Source organism: Pagrus pagrus (assembly GCF_965226575.1).
Source record: "Pagrus pagrus genome assembly, chromosome: 2".
Taxonomy (NCBI): Eukaryota; Metazoa; Chordata; class Actinopteri; order Spariformes; family Sparidae; genus Pagrus; species Pagrus pagrus.
Genome location: NC_140186.1, coordinates 18,859,400 through 18,873,689, shown reverse-complemented (window position 1 = coordinate 18,873,689; position 14,290 = coordinate 18,859,400). Strand labels below are relative to the sequence as shown.

Below are 14,290 nucleotides of genomic sequence, written 5' to 3'. Positions count from 1 at the left end.
GTATTGGCGCTGCGCTGGAATCCACTATGCTGAGAGGTGTTTTCTAACTTTATGTCCCTCTATATATGTAAATGGAGTCAATATAAGAGACAAGTTTCAGTTTAATGCAGTCAATGCAACCGCACCACAGCCTCTGAAATGACCACACAGTTGACAGTGTCAATAAAAACTGAACAGACTGAGCTATGCAAGGGTGGGATTTATTGCATGGCTATTGTGTAGGATTGCAGTTGATTGTACAGGTGTAATAAACTTTAACTTAGTGTAGTAAGTCTGTAAAGGCATAAAAATGGTGATGACTTTTCACGGTCAGATACTGTACAAATCTATTTTCATCAACAAATAATAGGTCATTATTAAGTTTGACATGGCATTCTTCATAAATTTACATTCTTTTCAGTGCAGTATTATTATCATTATTATTAGTTTTTGCCTTTTTACATTCATTAGTCTCAGAGTTTTCCAGCCCCAGTGTGCTTATCCACTAATAGGTAGCCCTCCTCCTCCGTTTTCTCTGCTCCTCGCTGAAGGACTCTTCAGGGTTTTTTTAGTCCACCACCAATCCTTTTCCTTGCTCCCAATCCTCCTGACCCCCTTTGTAGCTTCAATCCCTGACCTCTTTCTCGCTTCACGTTCTCTCTTTCCTCCTCTTTGTCACCGCTCCCTCCTCTCGTCTGTGCCCACTTTTCTCATACCGTTCTCCTTTTTTTAATCACACAGTCTTTCAGCCCTCCATTTTAAAAACTATAGGTCTGGGTGAGCCTCTTCTGCCCTCCTTCAGTTGGACACCTCGACATCTCCTCAGTCGTCTTCCTCATTGTGTCCGTTGACAAGGCCGGACTCCCAGCGTTGTACCAGAGGGGTCTTCTGTCTGGGGGTCCGGGGACTGTGGAGGACCTGGGTGAAAAGATGGGAATAAGCAGCAGAGAGTGGTGATTGCAACGTAAAAGAAACAAGAGGACAGAAAAAAGTGGGAGAAGAAAAAGCATCAGATGTGTGAGAGTAGGAGACCAATAAGCCATCACAGGAAAAAGGAGGAAAAAGATAAAAAAGAGTGGGATGAATTTCCTCTAAAGGACATCTCTCTGGATGAGCATCATTAGCTCTGTTAGTCAGAGGGAGGTTAATGCGACTGTGATCTGGGGCCATGTTCAGTATGACTAAGTCAACAACTGAGACCAATTTCTCCCGCAATCCTCCATTTATTCTTTAACTGTAATCAGGAACCAGGTCTGTGCAGAGAGCAGATAACCAGAGAGAGGGAGCGCGAGGGAGTGAGAGGAGAGGAAGCAAAACGTTTCTAATGCTAACGTCAAACTGAGCCGTGCAACTGAAACCCGGCATATCAATGCCAAACTGAATTAAGGAGCTGCAGCCACGGAGCAACACTCAACTCTAATCAGAGATACCACAGTTTCAAAGAGATGCGAGACCCACAAGGCAGGTAACGGAAATCAGTGGGATTCTGAATTGACTTTCCTCTTTCTCCGCTATTGACTGCACACACACATACACACTCCTGCCCACACACACAACCCGACTCTACAGTCCTTCCCTCCTGCTCTGTCTCAGGGCTGTTTGCCTTCTTCCCTTATCTGTAAAGATAAGCTCCTTACTGTGTGTTCGGTGTGTTATCAGATGTTTGTGGCCCATATTTGGTGCAAAAGAGATGCTGACATCCTCCCAACAGCCTTTCTTCATTGGACCCTTTACAATCTAGTGCACTTTGAAACATGCGTTCGTATTCATGCTGCTGAGAGACTAATTGAACCCCCAAAGCAACATTGCAATTCATGTAAACTCTCAGTAAAAGAAGTTTTATGATTGTGGAACCTGATATCTTGTTGGCTGCATTCGAGGGAGACTCAGGAAGGTGATTTGCTTACATTTTCATGTTCTATAGCCAGTGTACGTAGGGTCAGTGTGTTAATTTATCGAGCAAAAAATACTTAATAATGTCATTGAAAGGCCTGGTGTTTTTTTCCCATGGTCAAATTTAGCAAGCAGTTAGTATGAAGGGAAGTGTAATCGCTCAACTTCATTGCAATAGGGCGACGGGGATCGCTGACTCACCTCTGGACGGTTAATCTTCTCCTCTTCAGCCTGGGCCGGGGGCCACATGCCGAACTTGCCAACTGACTGGCGTGCTGCAAGAGACAGAAAGAACAAAAAAGTGGCTGAGGGCAGGATGAGCAAGAGCAGGGCAGAAATGAGGCAAAAAAACTATCTCTGTGATTTTGTTTTTGCTCCACACTGTGAGCAATGAAGCCTCGTTGAATCAAATTAGAAGTGAACACGGTGAAGCAGCAGAGAGAAATGATTGGAAACAGACAGCAATGCGGAGGGAATTAGGGAGAAGAAATGTACTTGATTGAACATGAACATGAAATAGAAACAAAAAAGTAGGCACCAGAAGCGAAAGGATATGAAAAAGGTTTTATGACTCATAGTCTATGACACACGATTGCTCAATCATTTCCCAACAGTCATTGTCATTCAGGTGCAGAGTGGCACACCCTGGTCAGTTTGCCACACAGTTGTTGGTCACATTTTCATTCATACGCGTAACAAAAACACATTGGCAACCCTCCCTGCCAACACACACAAACATACACTCAAACATACTGTACACCTGTAGTTTCTAACCTCTTTTGTCTGATGTAGCCTACCCTCACAGCACTGCCCTACTGAAGTATTCAAATAACTTTATCGACACCGACAATCTATTGCTATTGCTCAATGCTATTTGAGACGATCATAGAAAAGCTGATATTGCTTCCTACCATGTAATTTTAGGACTGTTTGCCCAATTTTGCATTCATGCCTTCACTTGGAAGGTATGTATTCATTATTTTTAGCTTCAGCTGATAATCAATGCTTACTATTATTTTTTTTCACCATTCATAGAACAGTTTTAGCTGTTATCCAACACTTTCAGCAAGCCATTTCAACGATTCGTTCATCAAAGCCAAATTTTCAGCTAACTACATGTTTATCCATTACTTTAAGCCATTTCAACTGTTAATGCTTTCAGCTAAAATTACTCCATGAGGCTACTAGGCTACTTACTTCATTACTCCTTTGCCATTTAAAGTGTTTATCCTTTTTGGCTAACTATTTTGACTCTTTATCCATTAGGCTACTTTCAGCTATCTATTTTAAAATATAACCTTTACTTTCAGCTATTTCAACCATTTACTGTTTATCCGATCCTTTAAGTTAACCATCTCAACTGTTTAACCTATCCATTATTTTTATCTAGGCCCATCCATTTCAAAATGTAGCATACTTTCCGCTACCTATCCAATTTTAGCTGTTCCATTTGGCCTTCTTTCAGCAAGCTATTTTTGAAATGTTAAGCTATTTTAACTATTTTCCATTACTTTTAGTTATCGTAAATGTTGATCCTTTCTTTTTTCCATTGTCCATCCAATACCAATCCAATACCTTTAGTTAGTTCACCTGCTTATCCATTACTTTGAGCTATTTCAAAATGTATGTGATTACTTGCTCGCTGCTAACTTGCTACAGTAACTTTTACACACTCCCTAAGTTGAAATAATGTTCAGGCTTTACAGCTGAACATGGAAATGTCTTTGTTGAATCAAAACTGTAATATCCCAGTGAGCAAAAAGTGGTCTAGATCACGTCTTTTAGACGTCATTTATGGACATCCAAGACGTCTAAAAGACGTCTTCTGGGGAGCCAGAATGAAAGTTTTTTTATACGTCTTTTCTGGACGTTGTATAAGCGTTTATATGTCGTTTATCGACTAATTCTGGCTGTCAGTGGACGTCCAGATCATGGCCTGGCCGAACAGACATGTTATCAACCTGATTTGGACTATATTTTCATTAGTTGAGCAAGTCCACAATCTTTCCATATTCCCCCTGCGACTGCAGAAGTATATGCTGAGGTACAAGTGAATCACTGCTCTACAGTACATGTGTACCATTGCAGCAAAGTTGGAATGACGTAGAGATACACGTCCTCTCAGCAGGCTGTACATGCAGCCCTATATTTCGCATTTGCTCTTGTTGTAAATAGTTTCTTTGAATCTCACCACAAGAACTAAAAACACGTTGTAAGCACTTTTTGAACGCTGGATTTAGACCTCCTATGAATATCGGACTCTTCCATCACGCTGCTTTGCTGACACAATAAAGTGTCCAGATATGACTGTTCCTCATCTCAACTTTTGCAATTAATATGACAGACGAGGCACTTTATTTATTGTGGAGTTACAGAATTTTATTTTCTTGTCAGCCAGCTTATGGTCTCCGGTGCAAAATTATTGCTCATAACCAATAACACTGGTTTCGATAGCTGATTGTGGTTTTCCACTGACCATGAGAAAAATGAAATAATGTGCTCACTGTGCTGTTTCAGGGGGTTTTCATCATCTCACTACAGATATAAAAATTACACACAAACCCAGACACAAGCAGCCACACACAAACACATTGTCTGTGTGTGCTTGTGGGTGCAAGCAGAATCAATTACACCCTCCTCACACACTTTTATTCCTAGACCAACACTCAGTGCTATACACTAACCTGCTGGGGGTCCAGTTACCCCCCTGGAAGATGAACCAGGTGAGTCAGGAACAGCCAGTCCATTCAGAGAAGTAGAAGACAACGTTGGACTCTTTCCTTCTATGCTGGCTGGCCTCCCTCCTCCTCCCCCTCCTCCCATCCCCCCTCCTTTTGAACCCTCCGTGCCCCCGTACAGACTAATCCTTTGCTTGTGAAGCTCCTTCTCCCTCTCCTGAGCCTCCCGGATGTCCTGCTCCACTTTAACTACATTGGTTGAGGAGCGCAGCTTGAAAAAGGGATTCTCCTTGGGTGCCACCTCTGCCTCTTCCTCCTCCTGTTCCTGCTCTCTACTCTTAATCCAACCATGTCCTCCTGTCCTGGATGATGAGATGTTTGGACGTCCAGAGTCAACTACAGTGACGGGCTGTGCCTCTGGTTTGGTAGGGTAGCGCCTCTGTCCTGGGACACTCAGGTTATTCTCCAGGATGATGACCTGACAGCCTGTTCTCTCAGAGCAGCCTGGTCCTCGGGGAGTCAGAGAAGTGGAACCCACTTCTTTTGCTGAATTTGGGCTCTGTGTAAGACTCCTCCCAACATTTGAGCCTTCTACGGTTGATGAGATGTCCTCCTGGTTCTCAAGGGCTGAAATGTCACTGGCAGAAGACCAGGACGTCACCTTACTCCTTGTTGACGCAGTCAAAATTAAGTCATCGGGTGTCTGAAAGGCCTCAAAAAGCTGCTTCTTCTCTTTAAGTTGACGAACCGTGCCTTTGTCATAGATGCCTGGAACTTTCCCAAGCTTGACCAGATCTTGTTCCCTCCGAACCTCCTCGTGGATCTCATGCTGCATCTTTTTGCCTGCAAACTGCCTGTCTTTGCTTTGACTTTTTTCAGGATTAGCAGTTAACGACTGGCAGAGAACAGTTTTCCTTAGAGGGATTTCTACATACTCTGGTGTGGTAGGCGGATTCGGCAGCCCTCTGGACCTTCTCAGGCTGTGCTCACGCTCTATTGCTCGTCGGATTTCCCTCTCAATGGGAGTCTCTTTGAGTGCAGCTGCTGGAGTGCCTGTAGAGATGGTAGTGTTGCCCTCTAAAGTGCTGCATGGAGAGAAGTCCGCTGAAACTCCACTGTCACTCTGGCTGTCATCATACGAGTCACTTTCCATCCTGGTGTGTTTAGAAGACACAAATCTGTATCTTTCTATCTTAAGCTCTTGTGTTTGGACCGTTTTTGAAATCCTTAACAGTCCTCTGCCTTGTTGTCGCTCAAGTGCCTTGTTCCTTTCAAGTCCACCCTCTATATGCCCTTCCTCTCCACCTGTTTGCTCGCTTTCTCCCTCTGTCCTTCCCCCCTCCCGGCTGTGCCTTTCTCTCACAGCTACAACACAACCAGAGCCTTGAGAAGCTGCCCCGCCCTGATCGGACAGCTCCATGGCAACGGACGACAAAGGTGGAGAGCCCTGGCCGAGCACCTGTTGTGCAGCTTCCTGGTTTGCTCCCCTGGGGGCAGGTTCACATTGACTCTGGGTCAACAGCTCCTCCCTCTGTTTGACTGAGGGAACTGAAGGCAGATTTGAGGTTTGTTCGATGCAAACTGAACATGAACGTTGGAGAGGCTTGCTTCTGATATCCAGTGTAGAACATTGCTGCTGACAAGACATAATATCACTACTCACTTCCTCTTCTTCTTCACTTTCATCAGCAAACGGAGGGGAGGACAGAGTATATTCATCATCTGAATTGTTTCTGTCATAGGGAGAGTGATGAGTTGAATTTATTACAGAGGCAGCAGCCCCTGACATATTATTTTCAGGTTCACTGTTACCATCTGGTAAGAAGTTCATCTGCGTGACATTCTCCTCTTTTGTCATATTATCTCCTGTCATCTCCTCAGGTGAAGAATCCTCTCTATCTAATGGCTCTGTGAGAGGAGGTGCATGTGGCCATTCTTGGGTATTCTGGCTGTCAGGGGACATGAGACCTTCTGTTGCGTCTGAGATTATCTCAGCATCACTGATCCACTCAGCCACCTCCCCCTCTAGACCGGAAAAGCCCTCTGTCTCAAAGCATTCTTCTGTTGATAAAGCTCTGATGGCAGGAGGAGGCGGTAAAACATCCTCACATAGATCGACGGACTCTTCAGATTCCCTATGAGTCTGTAGTGCTTCTGATAGTTGGGCAACGTGTTCTGATTCTGTCACAATCTCTTTTGTCTCCCCGGGGGTGCAAACACTAATTCTTGTTGATTCCTGATTTTCCAACTCAGTAACATCAGCTATTTTGGTTCTTGAGAGTGTTTGGTTTTCTGCCAAAGTTTCGTCTTCAGCTCCAGGCTCCAGGATGTCAATGTCCTCTTCAGGTTCTGCCCTTGGTGCCTTTTTGTCTTGCAGAGGGGAGCCGTGGCTCATGATTGCACCCACTTCACCTCTCGCCCAGGACTCATTGACCCGCTCGTCTAGTGAGTTGACAGGACCCTTTTCCTGCCAAGCCTCGGGCTCTGATGCCATGGTGACAAATCTGCTGATGTAAAACCGTTTGGAGCAGTCAGGATGTTCGGCCAACAGCCAGTCAGTCTGAGTGAAAGCAGAGGAACACAGAGGGGAAAGGGGAACAACAGAGTGATTAACGGAGTTCAACAACAAACACGGCCACCCATTTTACATCCCATCATTACAACGCAGATTAAATTACTTGCTATACTATTACCAAGAGAATGAATCATCATGCTGTGTTTACTGTGACATTTACTGTGTAATCATTTTGAAATGCTAAGTATTATGTTTTCAATTTTCGTCTCACACTTCATTCAACCTGGTTTGTGACACTAAAGCCAATAGAAAGGAACTCACATTTCAAAGGAAATGTTAAAAACAAATAAAAAATAATACAAACAATTGTTTTTCATCTTGCTTAGACAACTGACATTTGCAGAGTGTACCCGTCTTAAACTGTATCCCATGTACAGGCTTGTGGTAGTCCCTCACCTTATGAAGCTTTATGTTGTATTTTCTTTTAATTTATCAGCCACTGCATTTGCACAAAGAATTGCGTATGGTAGCTTGTGCAGGATTACAGGCTATCTTTTTAATAGCAGATACTGAGCGCTGGTGTTGTTGTGCGACTGGAAGTCTGTTTATAACTTTGAGCTCGGCTTTGGCAGTAAGGTAACAGCTACTCTGCTCCGCTGTGCAACGTATAAAGTTTTCTGCTGAGCACACCTTTCTTTAATCAGCTTACAGGCAGGGGAATGGCTCAGCACCACACACACACTCACACACACAATCTGAAATAACAATACGGATTGTCCGCAGGGTAAATGGGCTGAAGGGGAGTCCAGCCCCTCTAATATCTTTTTCTCTTTTCTATTTCAAACTTGCCCTGTATCAATGTTATTGCCCTCTTCGCCCCTCTTTTATACACACAAATACACACGAAATCCCTCTGTCATCTCCTGTTCAGCCTGCAACTCCCATCACCATGCACGCTGACTCTTGCCAAGTCAACATGGCTGGACTCCAAAACTGTGATCATTAAGGGGAATGTAGATCACAGCACTGGGGATGACTAGTCTAGATTAATTGGGACAGATGGACAGATACGAAAGATAGACACTCAGATAGTTATAGTGGCATTTCCCCCTTAACGTAGAAATAATAAGGACTGACAGCATTACATGGCAGAACGAATGGCGAACGCTGTTGTAAAAATAATGGCAGAGCATGTCGGCATCACGGCACAACAACCTGGCCTGATGTGAGTAAATTAGGATGAGAACATTGAGGGAAACAGTGGGTCATGAGGGCCGTGCCAGGCTATTTACAATCAACAATGGCTGGGCACTGGACTGTCATTGGTTAAACTGTGCACTGCAGGCACAGTAATACTACCATTTCAACATTTTTAAAAACATGTATGTAAAAATTTCAGTTCAAACAACTTATTTCTTGTCCTACACATGCAGAACAAAAGGCTTATTAGAGTGGACTCATTCATTCAGTGCCCATTATGAAATGTACCCTGGCTGCTGTCAGGCTGGCTGTTTTCTCATGGTGCATGAGTGGGAGGGCGAATGGAAAAGTTGGCACAATTTGTCAATGTGTCTAAATGTGACTGAACTTCGCCTCATTATTTTAATGTATGCATACTGCACTTTTCAGACTCAGAAAATAACCAGAGAAGACTATATGCTGTTTGTATTCAGGTACTGTATTACTTGGGTAAACTTCTACCAGCCTTGTTGTACAGTGGACTCACTCTCATGCAGTTTTCATAACGGTAGCATAATACGTCACTCATTGACTGAGAATTTTTTGTGTGAAATGGAGCATGAAAGCGAGTCTTTTGTCACAGTGAGAAGGCGAGTGTTGTGAGGGTTTAAACTCTGGTAAGAGAGTCTCGGCTTAAATTCCCTCACACCTGCTGATTCTGTTGAAAATCCTGCTGAAAACAAGAAAGCTCAAATTGATGAATACAATAGCAAAACAATCCCCTCATTTATATTGTGGCATGGTAATGTAATCTGACTACCCCAAGTGTAAACGCTGGCATGCCCTAATGAGATATTTCCCTTATTCACATTTGCCTCAACAAACTAATGGCATTATATATCTAATAGGACATGCTGTTTAATTTTATTTTCTAAGATGCTCGGAGAAAGCTGGCAGAATTTAACTAGAGGTTCTCCAACTCTCTCTGGTTAGAGGTAAGGTTGCAAGAGATTGCAGATTAAAACCTTGTTACATAACAGACTTATGTTTTGCTCATTATCTACGAAGGGGGCTCGCTTTATCAAAAGAACAGCAAAATCACGATCATCATTAAAAATACATCTGCGACAGGCCCTATAAATAAACTTGCCCTCCTTTTTTGGGGTCAGCATTGTCCTAAGGTACTTTAAGATCTAAGGGCATTTGACAAAATGCAAATGAATTTAAATAAATGCCACCAACTTCATCCGTAATTAGAATTAGTTCTGTTTCTGTCTAATGATTGCTGACATCATTCTTTGCACATTTTACAGTCGCTTACATTGATATGATTTAGTCATTGTGGCGAAAGTAACACCAAGTAAAGCTGCTCTCTGCGGACTTGTTTCCTATTATTGTAATTATTAGCCTGATTGAAATATAATGGAGGTGTAATGTACAAGAATGTCAAGCTCCACAAAAGCAAATCAGAAATACTAGAACATACAGTTGCACATACCTGTTAACAAAATGCTTTGAAGATGCTCCCCAAATGACAGACACACATTTTCTGAGAATGCACACTTGTCTTGTTTCAGGTCACTGATGCTCAATCAACACAAAATAATTCTCTGTGCTCGCAGCTCTACAGCCTCGCTGGCTGTATCTCCTCCCTTGTGCACACTAAGGCCCCTCAGCACACCACTTGTGCACGCCCACATTTGCACGCCATGCTCACATTAGGGAGCAGTCACTACTACGTGCACAAGAATGAGCACGTGTGCATGCACAAACACACAAACATGTGCTCAAAGCTTAACCAGCCGTTGTGGATTTGAAAATGTATAGTACTAATCCAATTAGTGAGCAACACACATTAATCATTACACCATTCAAGTGAATGAAGAATGTACCAGAGGGATAAATGAGTGATTATGTCACAGCATGCTTTAATTTTCTCTTCTTATATCTGGGAAAAAATAAACAGTTTTTACTGAGAATTTTAACATTTTAATTATTTTGCATTTTGGTGTAAATTACAGGCAGGAGTTCAATGTGAATATATTCAGAAAGGAAAGTACTGTAATGAATAAATCTGTTTATTTGAAAAGTAGTCAAATCAAGTCTTAAAGGTTTCTACAATTACAACAACAGACAACAGCCTCTGTCGTCTGTTAATAGCCAATAAATACAAGCATGCAGGTCACTGATTATTCAAACAGTCTGCTGCATTACATCAGATGTACGTCTGCCAAATGACAACACAGACATTAGACAGAAAAAAGCACATTGTAGCAAAATAAATCCCATCTTGCCTGTTACACTGTTTTGGCAGCATCCAAAGTTTTATTTAGGGCGACATCTCTCAATGATGAAAACATTCATTGTGTTTATTGCCCTGTGATTTAAGATATTTGGGGGAAATAGGAATGAGAATCTGTAGAAAGCAAATTTGCTTCACATAACTTGACTAAAAATGTGTGTAGCAAATACACCAAGTCCAGTCTTTTGTGCAGGTGATATGCCAGTCCTCCCTAACAAGTTTAGTGGAAAAATATAACAAATAAAAAGTGTCAGTTGAGCGAGTATAAAGGGTGACGCAGGGTGAAGGGTGGGGATGGACGGGCCAAACAAACACAGGAATGTCATGGTTGACTTGGTTGCCTTTATTTGATCGGTGTGCTGCAGTGCATTCTGGTTGATGTAGGTTTTCTACCCTTGGAGCAACAGTGAATACCACAGGCTCTTTTATCTCTGCTTTCTCATGTACACAACATCATCTTTACCCAAAACTAACCAAGTAGTTTTGTTGCCTAAACCTAAAAACTGTTTTTTTGTTTGTTATCTTGATAACACTTATCTTGATCTGCTCTCCAATGATGTTAATAGGACGGACTGGTGTATCACCCGTATGCATGCAATGTGTAAAGTTGTGTTATTTGTACACAGATGAGAATGAGACCAGGTTGTACTGTACTGTAATACATATTATTTCCATACTGTGTCACTGAATATCATGTTCCAAGTCCCTCATGCCTTTAATCCCCCCGTTGTCTCCTCATTCGCTGCTGCTGCTGCTGTTGCTGTTGGTTGGCTCTCGGGTTGTTCTGGACAAAGCTCCTTGGTAGGATCCATCACAACAGGTGTAGGCAGCTGATGACACTCCAGCTGAGCCCTGAACTCCTCCATCTCGTTCTGCTCCACCTCCCTCCTCCTGCTCAGCAGGTACAAGTCTAATGACACCCTCTTACTTGACTTCACAGCCCACTGCATCACAAGACAGTCTGGACAAGATGTATAGAGGAAGTATCCAGTGAGGTTGAAACGATTCCCTACATCAAAGGTGAAGGTGCTGCCTACTACTGAGATGTTGTAGGGCAGGTACTGGCATTGATCGGCGAAGCGGTTGATTTGGGTGTAAGAGAAGTTGGAAGCTTCACTGGAGTTGGAGAAGTACATGGTGATGCTGTCTCTCAGTCTCAGGGCCTCCATGGATGCCGTGTGGTTGAGACTGCCTCTGACTAAAGCCCATCTGCCCACCAGGTGATGAGGATCCAGTTGTTTCAAAGGATGGAGCAGTTTTTCACAGACTGGAGGAGCTGATTGGCTCGCAGACACCAAACAGAGGAGAGTGATGGAAAACACAGCAAACATGTATGAAACCATAATGATATCTATTCTTTGCCTGTCAGTCTGTGGTCTCAGTTGCTCTGTGTGATGGGGGAACGCAGTGGAGGCTCAGTTTTATAGTACAGATTGCATCAAGAATGTCCAGTGTTGCAACACAGTGCAGGTTCACGATCCCTTATCTGTATGTGGATACCATTATTGGGCAATGAAAGGAAAGTTTGATTATTGTTGTTTGTTTTGTGGTTTTTTTTTTTTTTTAAAGATAAGATACGTATTATTATTTGATTACTAAAATCTGATGCATTAAAGAAAAATATTGATAAGTGGGGATGTGTATGGGATGAAAACATTATAATAACACAGAGGAAAAGAGAAAATACATATTCTCTTTTCAACTGTGGCTCCTGAAAGGACAGACTACAACTAACTGAGCATCCTTTGTCTTGCCCTCCCCTACAGCGACCATTAGAAAACGCGAATCGCCCTCTCTAGAGTCGGTGTGAGGATTGTCTGTTCTAGGCTACTATAGAAAGATGGTGGACTTCTAAGGAAATGAAAAAACACAGCAATTTTTAGTTTCAGATGATCACACACTAATGAAAAAAATCACGTTTAAATCCTACGCACTGCGCCTTTAAAACAATAGTTTGACATTATGGCAAATACCAACAGTAATTAGCTTAGGTAGCATAAAGCCTGGAACAAAGCTAGCACATATCAGACCAAAGGTAACAAAATCTGCCTCTGAAGGCAGCAATCAAGATTATTTCTGTGTTTGTTTAATCTTTACAAAAAGTGTAAAAACAACAGTTTGATGCTTTATGGAAACAACTTTCTGGAGTCTCAGATGGTCGCCTGGCTACTGGTCCCAACAATGAAATATTCCATATAAAACAAAACAAAAATGCAAATTTTGTTTGTTTGATCAAACACATTAATGTTGAGCCTTAGAGGTGCTGAAAGGGTTTAGATTCAGACAAAGCCTTTTTTAAAAAAAAAAAAAATAGAGTTGTTAAATATAAATATAATAAAATTGTTCTGAGTGGCAAGTGAAGCCATTTTTTTCCTTTCTTCTTCTGATATAAATTGTTTTCTCTCCTGTTTTTGACTTGAGCTGAGTAGAATTTTTATTTTTTTTGCCAGGATCATCTTTCTAGGTCCTTTCTGGCAATCATCGCCAAAGCGCTTGAGGGTGTAAGAGAAGTTGGAAGATTCACTGGAGTTTGAGAAGTACATGGTGACGCTGTCTCTCAGTCTCAGGGCCTTCAGAGGTGACGGGCGTTGAGACTGTCTACAACTAAAGCCCATCTGCCCACCGAGTGATGAGGATCCAGTTGATCAAAGGCCGGATCAACACAGCAAACATTTCTCTGTTTGTTGAGATCATAATGAGTCTGTGATGATTGCTCCTCTTTATTTGTTTTGATGTCTCATCAAGACTAGAGCTGATTTTTTAGTACAACTTGCATCAGGAAACTACCCAGCTGGACAGAACATTCTGATATTGTGCAACGAAAGAAGTTTAGAAACGATGGATGTTTGCTTTTGTCTAACTTGGACTTAGGACAGCTTGCCTGGGGTCAAAGAGGGATACACACAAAGCAGCAAGCAATAAAGTTTAGTTCAGAATCATCAGGTTTAGAAATACAACAATTATTTTCTTTGTTAGTTGAAAAAGTCAAATTTAGTGTAGGGTGGCATCTTCAAATTACTGACCCACAGTCCAAAACATATGAAGATAATCAGTTTATTATCATAGAAACACAAATCAAGGTAATATTCACATTTGGGAAGCTGCAAGGAGTTTACGATAAAACAGCATTGTTAATTAATTAAAATTTTACTGAGAGAACAATGCAGAATAATTCACTCCTTTGGCATGAACTTGCATAACACTCTGCCATAAAGTAATATCAATCAGTTTTCATTCATTCATTTTTGCCCCTTAGAGAATCATTGCACACCACTGCCCATGTGTTCCAGCCTCTCGATGGTAATTGACAGAAAAATCGACGTGGCAGATTTTACAACAACCCAGAAAAACGGGAATTCTTTGTTCCAGGAAGTCTGTCTCTCACGCACTGAGAGGGACAAGGCACAACAGCACTACTGTACATGTTGCAGTGCGGTGCCAGAAACAGGTTATGGTTGCTAAAAGGGGAAAAAGGCGTGAAGATTTGTCATAAATCAGGAGAAGTACGGGAGAACTGTGACGCCAAAAGGAAGCTGGGAGAGAGCAATAATAAAAAAAGATACTCCCAGGATAATCACGGAGGGTTGGCAAGTGTGTCTGTAATTCCTAAGGTAGAAGGAATGTTGAAAATGAGCTGAAATAAAGACATTGGAGGAGTGGATTTAATGTATTTCTATTTCAAACACCTCATGAATAATTAGCATATTGAAGAAACACATTCATTGTTGTGTATTGTGGTGGTAG

At 42.1% G+C, this 14,290-nt stretch overlaps 1 long non-coding RNA gene across 1 annotated transcript; it reads right to left on the bottom strand.

Annotated features, from left to right (window-relative positions):
• Positions 1-258: 258 nt before the first annotated feature.
• Positions 259-4,644, bottom strand: LOC311272115. Its single transcript, XR_014624526.1, has 3 exons — positions 4,557-4,644; positions 2,074-2,147; positions 259-897 (listed from the first exon to the last, which is right to left on the bottom strand). It is a non-coding gene; the product is annotated as an uncharacterized lncRNA (long non-coding RNA).
• Positions 4,645-14,290: the final 9,646 nt, after the last annotated feature.